This window comes from Nicotiana tabacum, chromosome 17 (assembly GCF_000715075.1).
Source record: "Nicotiana tabacum cultivar K326 chromosome 17, ASM71507v2, whole genome shotgun sequence".
Lineage (NCBI taxonomy): Eukaryota > Viridiplantae > Streptophyta > Magnoliopsida > Solanales > Solanaceae > Nicotiana > Nicotiana tabacum.
The window spans coordinates 61,037,384-61,058,484 of record NC_134096.1 but is presented as its reverse complement, the minus strand read 5'-3'; the positions used below and the strand labels follow the sequence as shown (position 1 = coordinate 61,058,484).

Here is a 21,101-nt window from a genome sequence, read left to right as displayed (position 1 = left end):
TCTGAAATGATGGAAACTGGGACACCATGCAGGCGAATGATCTCTCGGATGTAAATTTCAGCCAACCGCTCTGAAAAGTAAGTAGTACCAAATGGAATGAAGGGCGCGGGCTTGATCAGCCGAATAGCGTCGAACTTCCTCGAAGTCCGTGGGAGCACAACTACAAAGTCTATAGTGATTCGCTCCCACTTCCACTCCGGGATCTGTAACCTCTGAAGCAAGCCACCCGGTCTCTGATACTCATACTTAACCTGCTGACAGTTTAGACACCGAGCCACAAACCCAACTATATCCTTGTTCATCCGCCTCCACCAATAGTGCTGCCTCAAATCCTGGTACATCTTCGCGGCACCCGAATGGATGGAATACCGCGAGCTGTGTGCCTCTTCAAGAATCAGCTCTCGAAGCCCATCTACATTAGGCACACATATCTGGCCCTGTATTCTCAGCACCCCGTCATCACCAATAGTCACATCCCTAGCATCACCTCTCCGAACCCTATCCTGAAGAACGAGCAAGTGAGGGTCATCATACTGATGCTCCCTGATATGATCATAAAGAGAAGACCTGGAGACCACACAAGCCAATACCCGACTAGGCTCCGAAATATCCAATCTGACAAGCTGGCCTGCCAAGGTCTGAACATCTAATGCCAAAGGTCTCTCTGCTGCTGGAAGATATGCTAAACTTCCCAAACTCTCTACCCAGTGACTCAAAGCATCAGCCACCACATTGGCCTTCCCCGGATGGTACAAGATAGTGATATCATAGTCCTTAAGAAGCTCCAACCATCTCTGCTGATGCAAATTAAGATCCTTCTGCTTTAACAGATACTGTAGACTCCGGTGATCAGTATAGATCTCACAATGAACCCATACAAATAATGACGCCAAATCTTCAAGGCATGAATAATAGCTACTAATTCAAGATCATGGATAGGATAGTTCTTCTCATGGGTCTTCAACTGGCGCGAGGCATAGGCAATCACCCTACCCTCCTGCATCAAAACACAACCAATGCCTATCCTCGAGGCATCACAATACACGGTGTAAGAACCTGAAGCTGATGGCAAAACTAAAACTGGAACTGTGGTAAAAGCAGTCTTGAGCTTCTGAAAGCTCTCCTCACATTCATCCGACCACCTGAATGGAGCACCCTTTTGGGTCAATATGGTCAAGGGAGATGCAATAGATGAAAATCCCTCCACAAAGCGACGATAGTAACCCGCCAAACCGAGAAAGCTCCTAATCTTCGTGGCTGAGGACGGTCTGGGCCAACTCTGCACTGCCTCTATATTCTTCGGATCCACCTGAATACCCTCACTGGACACCACGTGCCCCAAGAATGCTACTAAACTGAGCCAAAACTCACATTTAGAGAACTTTGCATAAAGCTTCTCCTCCCTCAATCTCTGCAATACAACCCTCACATCTGAAGGCTGTCTTGAGAATATCTGAATCCCGAATCTTCAGCTGGTGATAACCGGACATCAAATCAATCTTGGAGAACACCCTCGCTCCCTGAAGCTGGTCGAATAAATCATCAATACGAGGCAAAGGATACTTGTTCTTGACTGTGACCTTGTTCAACTACCTGTAATCAATACACATTCTCATGGAACCATCCTTCTTTTTCACAAATAGAACCGATGCACCCCAAGGTGACACATTAGGCCGAATAAACCCCTTATCAAGGAGTTCCTGAAGCTGTTCTTTCAATTCCTTCAACTCCATCGGTGCCATACGATACGGTAGAATAGAAATGGGCTGAGTGCCCGGCACCAAATCAATACCAAAGTCAATATCCCTGTCAGGCGGCATGCCCGGTAGGTCTGCAGGAAATACATCCAGAAAATCACGTACCACCGGAACAGAATAAATGACAAGAGTCTTTGTACTAACATTCCTCACAAAATCCAAATAAGATAGGCAACCCTTCTCAACCATGCGCTGAGCCTTCAAATATGAAATCACCCTACTTGGTACATAATCTACAGAACCGCTCCACTCAACCCTCGAAATTCCCGGCATAGCCAACACCATCGTCTTAGCGTGACAATCTAGAACAGCATGACATGGAGATAACCAATCCATACCCAATATCACATCAAAGCCAACCATACTGAGCAACAATAGATCTACTCGGGTCTCCAAACCCATAATAGTCACCATACATGACTGATATATGCGGTCTACAATAATAGTATCGCCCACAGGAGTAGATACATATACAGATGAAACTAAGGACTCACGGGGCATATCCAGAAAATGGGTGAAATACGAGGAAACATATGAATACATAGAACCAGGGTCAAATAATACTGAGGCATCTCTGTGGCAAACTGAGACAATACCTGTAATCACAGCATCTGAAGCAATAGCATCTGGTCTGGTAGGGAGAGAATAGAAACGGGCCTGACCACCCCCTGATCTGCCTCCCCCTCTAGGGCGACCCTTAGCTGACTGACCTCCACCCCGAGCTGACTGGGTGGATGGTGAGGTAGTTGGTGTTGTAGTCGGAGGCTGACTCCTCTGCTGAGATAAACCTCCATGACGACGAGGACACTGCCTCCACATATGCCCAAGATCCCCACACTCAAAATAACTCCCTGGTGCTGGCGGCGGAAACTGAAGGGAACCCCTAGTACCGAGATGACTGGTAGAAGAACCTGGCATGGAAGAGCCCTGAACAGGTGGAGCACGGGACGTACTCTGAACTAGAAGGGCACTGAGTGATGAGTGGCCCTGATGAGAACTGTGAGAACCATGGCCAGATGATGCACCCCGATGAAATGGCCGAGCTGACTAAGCCTGTCTGAAATGACGATCTCTACCGTGCTGGAACTGAGCCCCAAAAGGAGCACCACTGAATCCACCCTGACCACGAGGCCTCTTGGCCTCCCGCTCAACCCTATCCTGACCGCGAACCATCTCAATCTGCCGAGCAATGTCGACAACCTCATCAAAGGTAGCACCCGAAACTCGCTCCCTGGTCATGAGCAATTGTAGCTGATAAGTGAGGCCATCAATAAACCTCATGATCCTCTCTCTGTCCGTGGGAACCAACCAGATAGCATGACGGGCCAACTCGGAGAACCGCATCTCATACTGCATCACAGACATATCACCCTGGCGTAGCTGCTCAAACTGTCTACGCAGCTCCTCTCTGCGGGATCGAGGCACGCCTCTCGTAAGTCTCCAACTATCTAAGTGCAGCCCCAGAAAACTGAAAGGTAGTGAATGAGACCCCACAAGTCTCCAAAATACCAGCAGAACGAAGTATCCTCTGATACCTATCCAAAAAGTCCTGAGCATCCTCTCTCTCTCTGTGCCACTGAAAGGTGGCGGCTGAAATCTCCCAAACCTCTCCAAACTACGCCGATCATCCTCAGGCATAGCAGGAACCACATAATCCTGAGAAACAGCAACCGGATGGGCTGGTGGTGCCTCTGGTGTCTGAAGTCCCTGAATAACCTACTCGGGTGTGCGAGCGACGGGAGTCTGAGTGCCTCCCCTGGCCTAAGAAGTGGTTGCGGCCGTCGAAATAGAGACCGCCTAAGCAAGGCTAGTACACGCTGTCAGAATCTGAGCTAGGGCCTCCTGAAGGCCTAGAATCACAATAGGCACATGTGGTGCCTGAGCTGGTGCATCAACACTGAAACTTGGTCCTGATCTTGGACAACCGGTGGATCTGTAGGTACTGCCCCAACTACTGTACGGGTTGCACCTTTGCCCCTACCACGGCCTCTACCGCGGCCCCGGCCTCTCGCAGCCCTGGCTGGTGGTATTGGTAGCTGGCCCTCCTGACCGGTAGCACGAGTCCTCACCATCTGTGAGAGAATGAAACAACAGGTGTTTAGTTACTAGAATCAACAGATTCGCATGACAAGAATTCAAGAATGTGGAGTTTCCTAAAGGTTCTGCAGCCTCCTAAAGATAAGTACATATGTCTCCGTACCGATTCGCAAGACTCTACTAAACCCGCTCATGGCTCGTGAGACCTATGTAACCTAGGCTCTGATACCAATCTGTCACGACCCAAAACTAACCCCTGTCGTGATGGCACCTATCGTGGAACTAGGCAAGCCGACTCATTTCCAAAACAAAATGATATTTTCATTTCAAAGATAATTTCAAGGTTATTTAACATAAAACCTCTATTTAAAGAGTTCAAATCAAAGAAAAACAAAAGTGCGAAAAAAAAAAGTCCGACATCGGGGTGTCACTAGTCATGAGCATCTACTATAATCTGTCTAACAATATCAAGGCTAACTCAGCCTGGAAAATAGCTAAATACTAGTAGAGGAAGATAAGATGGAGAAGAGTAGGGGCTGCGATCGCCAAACAGCTACCTTGCTATCTCCAAAACAATCTGCAACCAAAACACTCAATAACCGCTACCGTGTCCAGCTACACCTGAATCTGCACACAAGGTGCAGGGAGTAACGTGAGTACGCCAACTCAGTAAGTAACAATAATAAATAAAGACTGAGCAGTAGTGACGAGCAATAAAGCATATAACGTTCATATCAAGAAATCTCAGTAAAATACCACATATTTTTAAAAAAAATTAGGATTTGAATCAAACATCTCGTTTAAACCCAGTTCCAGTAAAAATTATTTAAAAATATTTTTTCCAACAGTTTTTCAAATAAAGGCTCAATGCAAAGGTGAGTAAAATGATGAAATCATAAATAGCCCCTCGGGAAAACCTCACAGTCACTCGTGCCACTCGGGCATACCTCACAATCACTCTTGCCACTCGGGCATACCTCACAATCACTCATGCCTCCCGGTCACTCAGCACTCGGCACTCAGCACTCGGCTTTCGGAACTCGCACTCAGTAGGTACTTGCGCTCACTAGGGTGTGTACAGACTCCGGAGGGGTTCCTTCAGCCAAAGCGTTATAATCTGCACGGACAACTCACGTGCGATAATAATAAAGTATGTTGCAGGCGGGCAGTCCCGATCCACGCACATCCTCACAAATCAGGCCCTCGGCCTCACTCAGTCATAAAGTATGCTGCAGGCGGGCAGCCCCGATCCACACTCATCCTCACAAATCAGGCCCTCGGGCATTTCAGTAAAACAGGGTATTCGGCCCAAAACACTTATATGCATCAAAATAGAGTCATAAAACTGAGTTATGCGGTAAACAAATATAAACATGACTGAGTATAGATTTTTAATCGAAAACAGTGAGAGGCTGATATGAAACAGCCCCTAAGGGTCCAAACAGCATTGGCGCAAGGCCCAAATATGGCATTCAGCCCAATTTACAGAAATTCTTTCTAAAACATATAAGTATCAAATAGTTTCAACAAAGTATGCAACTTTACAGTTGCTACGGGACTGACCAAGTCACAAATCCCCAGCAGTGCACGCCCACACGCCTGTCACCTAGCATGTGCGTCACTTCAAAATAATAGAGTGATACGAAATCCAGGATTTCATACCCTCAGGACTAGATTTACAATCGTTACTTACCTCAAACCAGTCAAATCTCTACCCCGCAATGCTCTTGCCTCTGGACTCTGCCTCCAAATGCTCCAAATCTATTCACAATCAGTATAATACCATCAATATACGCTAATGGAATGAATTCCACAAGAAAAGCTTCAAACTTAGACCAAAACCCGAAATTGGCTCAAACATCGCATGTGGGGCCCACGTCTTAGAACCCAACAAAAGTTACAAAATCCGAAAACCCATTCAACTACGAGTCTATCCATACCAATTTTACCAAAATCCGACCTCAACTCGAGCCTCAAATCTACAAATCTTATTTCCAAATTTTCCAAGTTCCAATCTCTGATTTACACCTCAAAATCATGTAATCTAGTCGGATTATTCGATGATAATTCAATATTATGGAGTAGAAATGATCACAAGGGACTTACCTCAAGTTTTTCTCGAAAATATATCAAAATCGCCTCTCCTCAAACTCCAATTTGTCAAAAATAGCAAATGGGACGAAGTCCCTGTTTTTATAATTCTGCCCAGACATCCTCGGTTCTGCCTCGATCTTGGCCTTCGATCGAGGTCCTCGATCCTGGTCCTCGGTCCTGCCCCTCGATCCTGGTTCTCGATCTTGACCCTCGATTATGTCTTCGACCCGGTCTTCGACCGTGACCCTCGACCCTGGGCTCGATCATGCCTTCGATCGTGGCCCTCGACCCTGAACTCGATCTGGGCTTCGATCGTGGCCCTCGACCCTGAGCTGGATCTGGGCTTCGATCGTGGCCCTCGACCCTGAGCTCGATCTGGGCTTCGATTTCTGGGCAGAAGCAATTTCCAACAGAACAAAATTGCAGCAACTATTCTAGTTCAATTTTTGATCCGTTAACCATCCGAAACTCATCCGAGGCCCTCGGGACCTTAACCAAAAATACCAACAAGTCCTAAAACATCATACGAACTTAGTCGAATCCTCAAATCACCTCAAACAATGCTAAAACCATGAATTACACCCAATTCAAGCCTAATGAACGTTGAAATTTCTAATTCCTACAAATAACTCCGGAACCTATCAAATCACGTCCGATTGACCTCAAATTTTGCACACAAGTCATAAATGACATAACAGAGGTATTTCAATTTTCAGAATCGGATTTCGACCCCGATATCAAAAAGTCAACCCCCCCGATCAAACTTCTCAAAAATAAAACTTTCGGCATTTCAAGCCTAATAATTCCTCTACGGACTTTCAAATAATATTCCGTACACGCTCATAAGCCCAAAATCACCATACAGAGCTATTGGAATCATCAAAATTCAAATTCGAGATCGTTTACATATAGGTCAGTATCCGGTCCACTTTTTTAACTTAAAATTTTTAATTATGAGACTAAGTGTCTCATTTCACTCCGAGTTCCTTCCGGACTCGAACCAACTAACCCGATATACACATAATATAGCTGAATAACACAAAAAAAAGTAGGAATGGGAAAAACAGGGTTATAACTCTCGAAACGACCGGTCGGGTCGTTACACACATACACACACACACACACACACATATATATATATATATATATATATATATATATATATATATATATATATATATATATATATTCTCCAATCGTGTGATTTGACCGAGTATATGTTGTTGTATATATATTCATGTGTGTGTGTGTGTGTGTTTGACCATTTTGACCAATAATACCGACCGATTTCGGTCGGTAACTTATTTAAAAATAAAATGTGATTGCTTAAAATGTGTGTGTGTGTGTTTGTGCGCGCGCGTGTGTCTATATGTGTGTGTATATAAATATATATTCAATTTAGGTAATCGCACACGCACCACCCACATACATATATACATATATATACATACATACATACATACATACATACATACATACATACATACATACAAATATACACAAACACATACACACACATACCGACCGATATTGTATGTGTATGTATATAAATATATATTCAATTTAGGATGTTATATATACGTAGATTGTAAGTAACAATAATCTATAAGTGTTTGACCATTTTGACCACCAATACCGACCGATTTATATATGTAACTTATTAAAAAATAATTAAATATTTAGTGTTATAAGTTGTAGTGCTCTATTAAAACTTAAGTTGTAGCAACAATATATATGTGTGTGTGTGTATAAGTGTTTGACCATTTTGACCACTAATACCGACCGATTTCGGTCGGTAACTTATTTAAAACAAAATGTATAGTGCTATAAGATGTAGTGTTATATTAAAATATAAGTTGTAGCAATAACATCATATACTCGGTCAAATCACACAATTTGAAAATTTGTGTGTGTGCGTATGTATGTGTATATAAATATATATATATATATATATATATATATATATAATTTTCAATTTCCGACCGATATCGATCAGAAATTTTATAATTATATGATAAATAATTATTTATTATAAAAAAAATAATTGGCGTAGGACGGAAAAAAATTAAATTAAAAATTTCGACCGACGACAGTAAATATTCTATAAATTTTTTAATTAATCATTATTTTTGTAGATAGTATGCAAGTCTGAATAGTCTTTGGTCAAAGATCGACCATTTTTCGACCGAAAGCGGTCGGAAATTTAATTTTGTTTTTTGTGGAACCACATAAATCGACCAATATCGGTCGGTATTCTTATTTACAATTTTTTATTTGATTTTTTCGACCATTTTACTTTGTTTCAGACCGATTTCGGTCGTTATTTTTTTTCGACCAATGTCGGTCGGAATGCCTCGAACGAAATTTAGCGGGTTTCTAGTAGTGATTAGTATATTTTATTTAACTATATAATAAGTAAACCCCCCACCCCCACACACACGACGACGAAGGGCATTCCAGTAAATATAAACTGCTTTATGAGTAAATTAGTAATTTGCTCCTTAAGGACACGTGTATACTGTAAAGCCTCTTCTTCTCGTTTGCTATTCTTAAATTACACCCAGTTCCAAATGATCTTTTTCTCCCACCTCTCTCCGGTATTTTCTCCGTTGCTTTTAACTTGGTATCATCTCCTGTATATTCCAGCCCATTTATGATATATAAATTTCATTTTTAGTTGTTGTAAATTTTTCCCTTTTTCTTCCTTTCTTGCACTGACTTTTACCCATCCCTTTTGGACTCCTTTGAAAGTTTGTGCATTTTAACTTCAATTTTAATTTCCTACTCTTCCTCATAATTTCTTTGCTAGATATTTTAGATGCATGCCAGTAATTTTGTCTGATCTTCACATGCATCTTTGAAATTAGATAGCTGGTGCATGTAATTGTGTATTATATTGGATCGATTGCGCGTTGATGTCTTTTTGACTTTTGGAACTAATTAATTACTTAAATCAAAACTTCTGTAAATAAATTTGTAGTATTAAGCTTGTTGTTGGAAGATTGGGTCTTGCTACTTATAAATTCTTTTAGTTATTGACAGTATCTACAAAGGGGGTTGAAAATGCAAGAGAATTCAAGTGTAAAAAGGACTTAGAAGAGCCAACAATTGTAGCAGAGGAGTAGCAAACTCAGAAATGACGAGGTAAAATGGCTAACCTGAAAAAGCTTTTTATCACAGAATGAATATGGATTATCGGCGGCAAGTATGTGGACGCAGGTTCACCATTAGACTGTTCTGAAAATTTGTATGCAACATATGATTTTAGCCTAAGGTATCATAGGTGTTATAATTTTGGACGTTGGTTATTTAAGATATTTGTTTGGAATTTTTTTTTAACTTTTTTCTTTGTATGCCATATATGTCTATTTATGGACTGCAAATATATGCATTTTGCTCTTGATATTATTTGTTGAAATTTGCAGAAATGTTCTGTGGGGGACTGGGGTTGTGTAGGCAGGATGAGGAGAACTTTACAAAGTCAAGTAAGTCTTTGAATCCCTTCGGACAATTTTATAAATATTTTAATCTTGACAACTATGGCTTCTTCATTAGCAACTTTCATACTGAGTTTCATTTCTCTACTCCTTATGCAATTAACCATATTCAAGTTACTTCGCTTCTGAGTATTTTTGCTTTGTTTGTGTGAATAAAGGTGCTTTTCAGGATTTATTCCTTAGCATTCTCACTAAAGGTAGATTTATTAAAAAGGAGTATCTTTTTCAGAGCATTCTTTGGAATGAAAAATATTTATCATGGCCCTGTTTTCTGGAGCACTCAGCTCTTTGGTGGAGTACTGGCCCCACCTTCCACTGAAACCTGCCTTGTACACAGCTTTGTTAATTCTGTCCTAATATTGTAGTTGACATCCCCAACTACTTAGGCTATTTTTCCCACACGAAATGACATTACATACAAGCATTAAACAGACATAGATACAAGTCATTACAAAAATACAATGGCCCACTGCTTTGGCATGTGCACAGCATGTGCCCCTTTTGTTTGTCAGCTATTGCACGCCCAAGGCTGGCATTGCGCCCAGCCTTGGCTGATTTTGACATCGCTCCGCGCCAATGTCTTTGTCCGCAACCTGCTGCCCATGATTTTGCCGCACACGCCCGACACTCTTTGCCGCCCGCACATTGCCTTAGCCGCACACGTCCGTACCTTTGTCTTTGGCGCGCATGCCGCTTCATGCCGTGCATTCATGATTCATCATCCTTCAATCATAATACTTATGTTCAAAATGAGCTCACAGAACGGCTGAGCAGAAAAGAAGTTCTATGTATTATAGTTGCATCAAATTTTAGGCAAATGAGTATTAAGTTATGTTGTACAATTATGAGAAAAGGACTATGAGAAATTATAGAGTACAACAGGAGATTTCATTAGTGAAATGGCCAAAGTGCTTAAGTGACAAATATATAATCTGCACTGATTTAAGAATCAATGTAACAATTTTCATGAGAAGTTTAGCCTAGGTAAAAAGTACAAAAGTTTTTATGTTGTACTTCCCTAATGATTCAAAGAAAAATTTTAATGGGTTTGGTTTTGATCTCGATACATCTATTGGTGTGGTACAACCTGAAGATAGCCCTTGCGGTGTCTTTGCAACAATACTTTGGTTTCCCTTTTATTTCTCTCATGTGAAAGTAAATTAAACTTAATTCAAAGCAAATATTCACTGATTTTGTCATTTTAACTTTCTCTGGTCTTGGGCAGATAGTTTAGTTTTGTAGTTTAACCCGAAGCAGTAACGGTAAGGCAAGCTCAAATGAACAACTATTCCATTTTTCATTCTCAGGTCCTCCGTTGTTTTCAACATTCTATGCTTGTGAGAAATTTAACTTTCTTTCCCTGATGAAAAAGGCTGAAAGCACAGAGAGATACTTATTTAAAAAAATAAGCAAGAGAGATAACTGGTGCATTAATTGTTTTGAGATCACATGCAAGTGTTCAAAGAAATCATTTATCTATCTTGGTGTGATTACAATGACGCAATAAGGAACAACTTATTATAACATCATCCAGAGAATGATCTAATTTGAAAATGCAGCTCTGAACCATTTTTGCATATCTTAGCCATTCAGGCGCTGAAAATTTAATAATTACCTAAATATTTCTATGGAGAAAGGAAGAAAACCAAAAGAAAAGGATCGGCAAGTAACAGCTCGATTATTGAATCACTCCCAACAAATTGATAGAGTCAATCTGGTGCTATTTCATTGTCTATTCTATTTTATTTGATTTTTCCCTTTTTATTTTCATTAACGTCGAAGCTTCGTAACTTTTCTTTTTCGTTTTCTATTATTTACTTGTATAAATCGAATGTATTGTGTTTAAACTAAATCGAATGTATTATGTTTAAACTTACTTGAACAGCTGGTGTTGGACAAAATGAGTTCACTCATTTGTCTATACTATTGAATGTGGTGTTACAAGCTTTTGCATTAAATGAGAATAAAAATGATAATTGTTACCTATATATCTTAATTTATCCTTTTACTTTTAAAAATAAAATAATAATCTAGCTAGCAGTGAGGATTACAATGTCTAGACTGTCTAATCTATTGGCAACCATGTTGGTTAGACGCTCTTATAGTTTCTGCTTTATCTGTTCAATTCTATAGTCAGTCATTACATTTTAGCAGTATACCTTCGCGGTGATGTTTGAGTAATATTTCCAGGTAGAGAAAGTCTCTGTTGTAGCTCACTTTTGACTTTTAGGCTTATACATACATGTTTTGACGATCAATTGAACAAATGTAATTAAAATTATGACTTGTTTTCTTCTTTCACTTACTGGTCGTATTGATATACTATCTCTTATTTGTGCATTTTAAAATTTGGTTTCACTTTAACTAAAATAACAACAGGTTGATGTTATTTGAGAAATCTCATAGCAATTGTTTTGAAGAAAAAGAGTACATTGATCCTTATAGTGTATTTTTCTGATGTTTTTATGTGTGCTTCTTTGTTCTGTTGTGTACCATTCTTTTCTTTAATTCTTAGGAGAGTAGACAACTCAAAACATAACAATTAGTTGCCTCATGAGTCGATGTATAACCTACTTGAATCTTTCACCCTTTTTTTTTAACTGAAGCAGCTCATGCTCCAATAGTGCCAAGAAGAGCATATGGTTATTAAGCTTTCTTGTGATACTTTTTACATTTTTCTTGTCCTTTGAGAACCCTTTATGGAGCTTTATTTCTCTAGCAGCAGTTGCACTATTAAACTGTTGATTCGTCTTAATTTATTATAACCAAATTGTTATCGTTTTTTACACTGCTCAGTTTTAGCATGAATTCGTTTAAGTCATTTATCATAAGACTGAAAGATTTTTGTTTGTTTGTTTGTTAGGGTACCAGGCTCGAACTCTAACCTAGTGGAATAAAGACGACTCTCTCAACCACTATGAACAATACTGTTTAAGATTATAAGATCTTGAAATTTCTGATGTTGTGAGTTTTTCAATAACAGAGTGACCTACCATCTAGCAATAGCAAATATTTTTATCTCAGCTATAACGGAATACTGCAGAAAATCAAAAAATAGTAGTTGTAGCTACCAAATAGTCATACCACGAAGCCCAAAGATTTTATGATGTTTGGTTGTAGACGTTTCCTAAAGAACTCGTGAACTGCCAAAGCTAAGATGTTAAGAAATCGAAGTGCTCATGAAAGTTTAAAGGTTTTTGAATGAGCGTGTTGACTCCAATCACTTTATATTTTTCAAGAGGCTAAGATGTTAGAAAATCTAAATGCTTATGGAAGTGTAGAGGTTGCTGAATGAGTTCTGATAGTTAATTTATAAGATCAAAAGTTATGAGTTCTAACGGAAAAACTTGAAGTTAGTTCATTCTTGACACTTCTATGTTACTGGATCTTGTTTCATGCATATGCTACTATCTCTGTTAACCAATTTCATTCTTCTTGCCACTTTTTCTTCTTTTAAGAAGAGTATTGAGCTGCAAATTGATAAGCTTTATCAGCTAATGGTATGATGCTAGAATATTTCAGCAATTTATAGGAGACAAAATATGGATTTTGATATGTGTCTCATCTCTTCTGGTCTTGAACTGAAGTCTATGCATTGCAGGGAGTTTTTTCTTCATTTAGAGGTACCTGCTATTACTACTCTAACAAAGTACTTTCCAGAGCCAGCTAAAGAGGAACAACTCAATACTTTCTTTTGAAACAATTCATATGTTACAAACATTCAAGCACTTGGCAAAATTGCCTCCATCTTTTGAGATTCTGCTAAAGGCTTGAATTTTTATTTTCCCTTTCTTCTATTCCCTTCCTTGTGAGGTAGGTAGTTGTGTGCTCTGCAGTTTTGTTACTTTTGGAAATCTTAAAATTGATAGAGATGAATTAGTACTCTTGCATTTGCTTTTTTAGTGTTGCTTAAGTTCTATAACTGCAGGTTTTGGCATTTCTGTTAAATGTTACTGCAAAAGAAAGCTTATAACAACAAACGCTTGTGGAATGATGGACTTTCAAAGAAACCATCTTCTTTTGTCCAATGCGTAATTAGGTTCTCATGTAAACAAGCTGAATAGCGTATACATAAAACGTTCTTAGAAATATAAAATATACTTATATATACAGTGTTACCGAGGAACAAAGTTGTACAAGATACCCAACCTAAGGATTATATGTACTTGTAATATAGTACATTCTTGAGTACTATATTACAAGTACATATAATCCTTAGGTTGGGTATCTTGTACAACTTTGTTCCTCGGTAACACTGTATATATAAGTATATTTTATATTTCTAAGAACGTTTTATGTATACGCTATTTTTGATCCCACTTGAAACATTGAAGACGAATAGCTTGTTGGAAAAGTGGGTTCAAATTTTCCCCAAGGTCTTGAGTTCCAAACCGGTCAGAACTCTTTTATTTTTGTATACAGTTTTCCTATTTTTTCATATTTCATAAAAAATGTTGGCTACCTCTCTCTCTACTGAATCTTTTAGTTCAATTTAAAGGTCATATTGCTTCCTTCCATATCCGTCTCCTACCATTAACCAATATCGTTTCGTGTTGGTTGTCGCTTCTCACTCTCTCACCGTCAACTATCACCATCAGGTTTCTCTCTTATTTCTAATCTTTTTTTTGTACATATAAATTAGGTCTATCTTATCATTAAGTGATTTAGGGATGACTAATTGACTATAACACATTGGATTCAGATGTTTTTTAAGTGTATGAGTGCAGTGGCGGACCCAGAATTTTTATCAAGCAGGTTCAAAATGCAAAGAAGCAAATATATAAAGAGGTCAACAAAAAAATATATTAATAAAATATATTATTACAACTGTCGTCTACGAGTTTTCATTTCCTAAAACGTATTCATAATAGTTTCATCAGAAATGGTGTTAAATATTTTTCTTTCTACATAAAGTACCAAACAACCGCTCATGAATTCGTCATTTATTCGGTTTCCAATTCACACTTGATCAACTTCATCGCCGAAAAAGTTCTTTCAACGGTAGCAGTGGCAACGGGTAGAAGCAAAGCAAATTTCACAAGGGGAAACACAAATGGATAATTCAAATGCTTCTTTGCCTTAACTAGTGTTTCAGAAAGATCAACAAGTCCTTGTAGATTTGAGCAAAAATGTGTCCATTTAGATCGTCCATAATTGCTTTAACTGTTTCAATTTTACATGCAATGATAATGTCTTTCTGAATTTTATGAGAAGTCAACTGATCATTCTTTGGAGCCTTTTTCAACACAAGATCACGAATTTTATCGCACCTCTTTGCATACCATGAAAGAATCTCAAGAAAGTTACCCTTGTTTAATGATGATTCATCTTCACGATGTCCACGGAATGTCAATTCTTGATTCAATAGGAGTCTCACCACCTCAATTGAAGCCTTCAAGCGAATTTTGTATTCGAGCTTGGTTTGACTGGATTGCCTATCAAATGAAGTTTGAATTCACTGTTTTTATTTTTATAGATCTTCACTTTTCTTTTGCCTGATTATGAATACTGCTCGGCCCATGCATATCTAATCTGTTCTTTTTGTGCAAATTCTTAAATCCTAAACTTGAAAATACATCACCTCCACCTTGATAAATGCCTTCATCTTGAAATAAGTAACAATACAAATAATAAGTTACATCTTCTATCACACTATACTCCAACCAATTATGATATCTTTTAAACCATTTAGGATTGAAACGGAGCTTTAAGCCCGAAAAATCTCTTTGAGGAAACTTATGATATCAGAGTTGGCAAGGACCTCTTCGGAGGTATTCTCTTCTAATCTCATCACGCTCATTTGGATGAAAGTCTCTAATGGGTAATCTCTCATTTGGATCAGTCTTTAAAGAATCGAGATATATTCCTTGTCTTTGTTTTTAGAAGATTGAGGTTGTTCTACTAATTGGTTCAAATTTTCTTCTACGGGAGCAGCAATTAAAGAGGATGAACTTGATTGTGCCAACTTGAAAAATACCGGAGGATAAAATCCCTTCATTGTAACATAAATTGGATTACCAAATTAAATTCGAATTAGAAGAATAATTTAATTAAACTTAAATTTAAACTAACATTTATTCATTCTTCACCAATAATTTAATTTTCTTTTATTTTACATATCATTATATTATAAAACAGTTAGATGAGATTTTAATCATCATTAAAGAGCTTTGGACCACAACTTTGGAAGTTCAAAATGTGAGTTATTGTTTTCATCATAACTTTTCTTGAAGAAACAAAGAGAACAAATAAAAAAATCAGCAATGCATTTTCTAGTGATGAGCAAGTATTTTAAAGCAGATTATTTATATCATGGAATAATTGAGTTAATTGAAAAGAACACCTATATAATGCATTTAGACAAACACAGATATATTCATACAGGGGCGGACCCACGTAGGGTCAAGAGGGTTCAAATGAACCCGCTTCGTCAAAAAATAACACTATATATATAAGTATATTTTATATTTCTAAGAACGTTTTATGTATAAAAATTATTTTGGCAAAGTGGGTTCAAATTTTTCTCAAGGTCTTGAGTTCGAAACTAGTCCGAACTCTTTTTTTTATACAGTTTTCCTATTTAAATACAACGTCGTTTATGTCTAAAATACAGCACCCCAATTCCCAAACTAATAGCCCCAATTCCGAAACCCTTCTCTATTCTCTGCATATTTCATAAAAATGTCGGTTGCCTCTCTCTCTCTACCTCCCTTTCTCTCTCTCTCTCTCTCTCTCTCTCTCTCTCTCTCTCTCTCTCTCTCTTTTAGTTCAATTTAAAGGTTATATTGCTTCCTTCCATAATTGTCTCCTGCCATTAGCCAATATCGTTTCGTGTTGGTTGTCGCCTCTCACTCTCTCACCGTCAACTATCACCATCAGGTCTACCTTATCATTAAGTGATTTAGGGATGACTAATTGACTATAACACATTGAATTCAGACTAATCTTATTTTCTAAGTGTATGGGTGTATCTGTTTTGGATAAATGCATTATATAGGTGTTCCTTTCAATTAATTCAATTATTCCATGATATAAGTAATCTGCTTTAAAATACTTGCTCATCTTAGAAAATGCATTGCTGATTTTTTTATTTGTTCTCTTTGTTTCTTCAAGAAAAGTTATGATGAAAACAATAACTCACATTTTGAACTTCCAAAGTTGTGGTCCAAAGCTCTTTAATGATAATTAAAATTTCATCTAACTGTTTTATAATATAATGATATGTAAAATAAAAGAAAATTAAATTATTGGTGAAGAATGAATAAATGTTAGTTTAAATTTAAGTTTATTTAAATTATTCTTCTAATTCGAATTTAATTTGGTAATCCAATTTATGTTACAATGAAGAGATTTTATCCTCCGGTATCTTCCAAGTTGCCACAATCAAGTTCATCCTCTCTAATTGCTACTCCTGTGGAAGAAAATTTGAACCAATTAGTAGAACAACCTCAGTCCTCTAAAAAACAGAGACAAGGAATAGATCTCGATTCTTTAAAGACGGATCCAAAGGAGAGATAACCCATTAGAGACTTTCATCCAAATGAGCGTGATGAGATTAGAAGAGAATAGTCCAAATACATATACAACCCCTTAAAGTTGGTCCCAAATTCCATTTAAACACTCCAACTAACACTTGTGCCTATTGAACACTTTAACTCAATCGAAGTGTACCTATTGAACACCCCTCATAATGTGTGGAAGTAAAACTAGGCAAGTGAACTGCACGCACGTGACATGGCAAAATTAACGAATAAAAACAAGCCAAGAGAAAAAACAAAAAATAAAAAACAAAAGAAAGAGAAAAGAACCCCACTGTTATTCCCCCTTCCCGTTATGTCAATGCTTTCAGACTAAACAATCAATAGCTTCTCTTTCAATGGAAAAATTCAGAAGCTTGAATGGTCCAATATTAACTCTATTTTCTAATTAAGGTAAACAATCAATATTTTTATAAAAAAAAGAATCACATTTTCTAATTAAAAACTCCACTGCAGACACCGGTTCGCCACCAATACCAATATTGCTTTTCTATTTCATACAATTACCTCCATTTTTGCATCAATATTGCCTTCATCTTCTCCAGTTATTAAACCATCTGAGCAAAACTTGTAACCCATTAAGGTCATTTCACTACCAAGACATATTTTTGTTGTGCTTTCACCTTAAACCATCGTCTCTTTCGGCCATCATATACACTACCAAATATACTGCATCTTCACCGCCATCTCTTGGGACCATTATCGACAATAACCAGACGGTCAATTCAAGACCACCATCCTTTTAACGACACTTTCACACTACCAGGTCATCTTCAAAATTGTTATAGTGCTCTCTACCGACGATGTCACCGGCCACTTCTGAAGTGGGTGAAGTGGGTGTTAGACAGAGAAAGGAGATACGGATAAAGAAGAAAGGAAAAAATTATTATTATATTTAAGTAGTCACGCGCTCAAAGTTTGGATAAAAGTCACTTATTTCGTCACATCAGCGGGTGGGTTCAATAGGTACACTTCTATTGGGGTTAAAGTGTTCAATAGGTACAAGTGTTAGTTGGAGTGTTTAAATAGAATTTGGGACCAACTTTAAGGAGATGTCTATGTATTTGGCCAAGAGAATACCTCTGAAGAGGTCCTTGCCAATCCCGATATCATAAGTTTCCTCAAAGAGATTTTTCGGGCTTAAAGCGTCATTTCAACCCTAAATGGTTTAAAGGATATCATAATTGGTTGGAGTATAGTGTGATAGAAGATGCAACTTATTGTTTGTATTGTTACTTATTTCAAGATGAAGGCATTCATCAAGGTGGAGGTGATGTATTTTCAAGTTTAGGATTTTAGAGTTGGCACAAAAAGAACAGATTCGATATGCATGGGTCGAGCAGTATTCATAATCAGGCAAAAAGGAAATGTGAAGATATATAAAAACAAAAACAGTCAATTCAAACTTCATTTGATAGGCAATCCAGTCAAACCAAGCTCGAATACAAAATTCGCTTGAAGGCTTCAATTGAGGTGGTGAGACTCCTATTGAATCAAGAATTGACATTCCGTGGACATCGTGAAGATGAATCATCATTAAACAAGGGTAACTTTCTTGAGATTCTTTCATGGTATGCAAAGAGGTGCGATAAAATTCGTGATCTTGTGTTGAAAAAGGCTCCAAAAAATGATCAGTTGACTTCTCATAAAATTCAGAAAGACATTATCATTGCATGTAAAATTGAAACAGTTAAAGCAATTATGGACGATCTAAATGGACACATTTTTGCTCAAATCTACAAGGACTTGTTGATCTTTCTGAAACACTAGTTAAGGCAAAGAAGCATTTGAATTATCCATTTGTGTTTCCCCTTGTGAAATTTGCTTTGCTTCTACCTGTTGCCACTGCTACCATTGAAAGAACTTTTTCGGTGATGAAGTTGATCAAGAGTGAATTGCGAAACCGAATGAATGACGAATTCATGAACGGTTGCTTGGTACTTTATGTAGAAAGAAAAATATTTAACACCATTTCTGATGAAACTATTATGAATACGTTTCAGGAAATGAAAACTCGTAGAGGACAGTTATAATAATATATTTTATTAATATTTTTTTTATTGACCTCTTTATATATTTGCTTCTTCGCATTTTGAACCCGCTTGATTAAAACCCTGGGCCCGCCACTGTCGATAGATATATATAATATGAAGCATTAATATGTTCTGAATATCTAGTTAGTTTGATAATATTACTTACTTTATTAGTAATCACGCTAAACGAGTGAAAGAACTACAAGAGTATTCTCTTGGTGTTAAATATCTTTGATAATTCTGTACAAATAAAACAAACATCGAGGTCGAGCATATGCCCGTGCACAGCACAGGCACCATCATCTAGTACATCAATATCCCGACGATTTTCATATTTACGGGAGCAATATTCCATTTTCAGAGTAGACTTCAAATACACAAAAATACGACTGCAACATTATTGTATTTGTTCATCAAGATTGGGCATAAGTTGGCTGACATAAGCAAAGATTTATTCGTCTTAAGTGTGCCAATGTACATCAATTTTCTCTGGAACCCTAGTATCTCCCTTTATCAATCGGTACTTGGTTAGTTCGCTACATAACTTAAGATCTTATCTTTCGATGAAATATTAGTTTGACATGTTGTCATATCAGTTTTTTGCTGTTAATTTAATAGTACATATTTTCTTTAAGATATAAGAAAATTTCTTCCTTGCATCTAAAACTTTAATTGCAAGAAGATAATTCAAGGAGCCAAGAACTTTTATTTCAAATTTTATAGAGATATTCTTGCGAAGTCTTCCTTTCTTTTTCCTAGTAAGTTATAACCATCATAGTATCCACATATATAATGAGAGCAACAATCTTATCATGTTGTTTCTTCAACAATAAAACATGATTTGAGTTGCTTTAATGGTATATCCAAATACTGTTACAAACTTTATGAATTATCCGAACAATGCTCTTGGACATTATTTAAGCTCATACAACAAGTTCTTTATGTCACAACTTTTTATTTTGTCTTTTTGATATCATACAACCTCGCAGAAATTTTATATAAATTTTCTCAAATAACTTTTCATGTAAAATATATTTTTTTTTACATCAAATTAAATTTTAGCTCGTCTAAATTTACAGTTAATACGATAATTTTAGGAAGATGTTGATTTTAGCGGAGGTGCAAAATTTGGGTCATGATCGGGCCTCTTAATTCCTTAGCTAGTTAGACCACTGTAAAATTTGCAGAAATATGATACTATTTGGGGTAATATTTAACTTTTAATCCCTGCTTGCCCTAAGAATTGAATTAACTTCAAAGTCAAAAGTTAAAAGTATTGCAAATGGGACAAAAAGTCAAAACCATTCACTTTGAGGACTATTTATGTACTTTATCCGCTACCCCTTCGGATTCTCAACCGGACCGACATGGACTTATAGCCTGTTTGGCCAAGTTTCTCAAGAGGGAAATTTTTTTTTTTCTTTTTTCTCAAAAGCACTTTTCCCCCTAACTTGAGGTGTTTGGCCAAGCTATTTTGGGGAAAAAAGAGCTTTTGGGAAGAAGCAGAAGCAGAAGCAGAAACAGTTTTGACTTTTCTTCTTACCAAAAATACCCTTAACAAAATATAGTATATACCAAAATAACCGTTAAACCTAATACTTATGATATTAATGTATAAATATTTCTTATTATTTTTAGGATAACTTTCTAATATATAGTGACTTTAGGAGTGGATGCTTTTATATTTCTTGAATGATTTTTAATATATTTAACTTATATTAAAAGATTTAAGTACTTTTGAATTTTATTTTCATATTTTACTTAAATAAAATGAAAAGATTTAATTATTGCATGTAATAACAAAATTTTAAGATTATTTATTTATTTATAATATTAACTATTAAGCAAATCTATTCATGTCCTTATTCGTAATTTGATACTTAAAATCACTTTCTGAAAAGCTTGGTCAAACACAAATTATTGCTCAAAAATGCTTTTCAGAATAATTAGCCAAACACAAACTGCTTCTCTGCATAAGTATTTTTGGAAAAAATACATCTCAAAATAAGCTGATTTCTCCCGCTTGGCCAAACATGCTATTATTAGTCTGCCGTTCAAAATATTGGGTCGGGTCGGTATCGGTCTGCCCAATTGACAGGCAATTGGAGGAGGGGGAGAAAAGCAAGTTTTGTAATTTCTAAAACT

At 37.2% G+C, this 21,101-nt stretch overlaps 1 long non-coding RNA gene across 4 annotated transcripts; it reads left to right on the top strand.

The window, feature by feature from the left end:
- The first annotated feature begins 8,428 nt into the window (after positions 1-8,428).
- Positions 8,429-13,568, top strand: LOC107772701 (uncharacterized). Of its 4 annotated transcripts, none has more exons than XR_001645138.2 (4): positions 8,429-8,523; positions 8,931-9,032; positions 9,314-13,198; positions 13,314-13,568. It is a non-coding gene; the product is annotated as an uncharacterized LOC107772701 (long non-coding RNA). The 4 variants fall into 4 exon arrangements; XR_001645140.2 differs by lacking the exon at positions 13,314-13,568 and having other exon boundaries at positions 8,430-8,523; positions 9,314-9,373; positions 12,987-13,277; XR_001645139.2 differs by lacking the exon at positions 13,314-13,568 and having other exon boundaries at positions 8,430-8,523; positions 9,314-9,373; positions 12,249-13,277.
- The last annotated feature ends 7,533 nt before the right edge of the window (positions 13,569-21,101 follow it).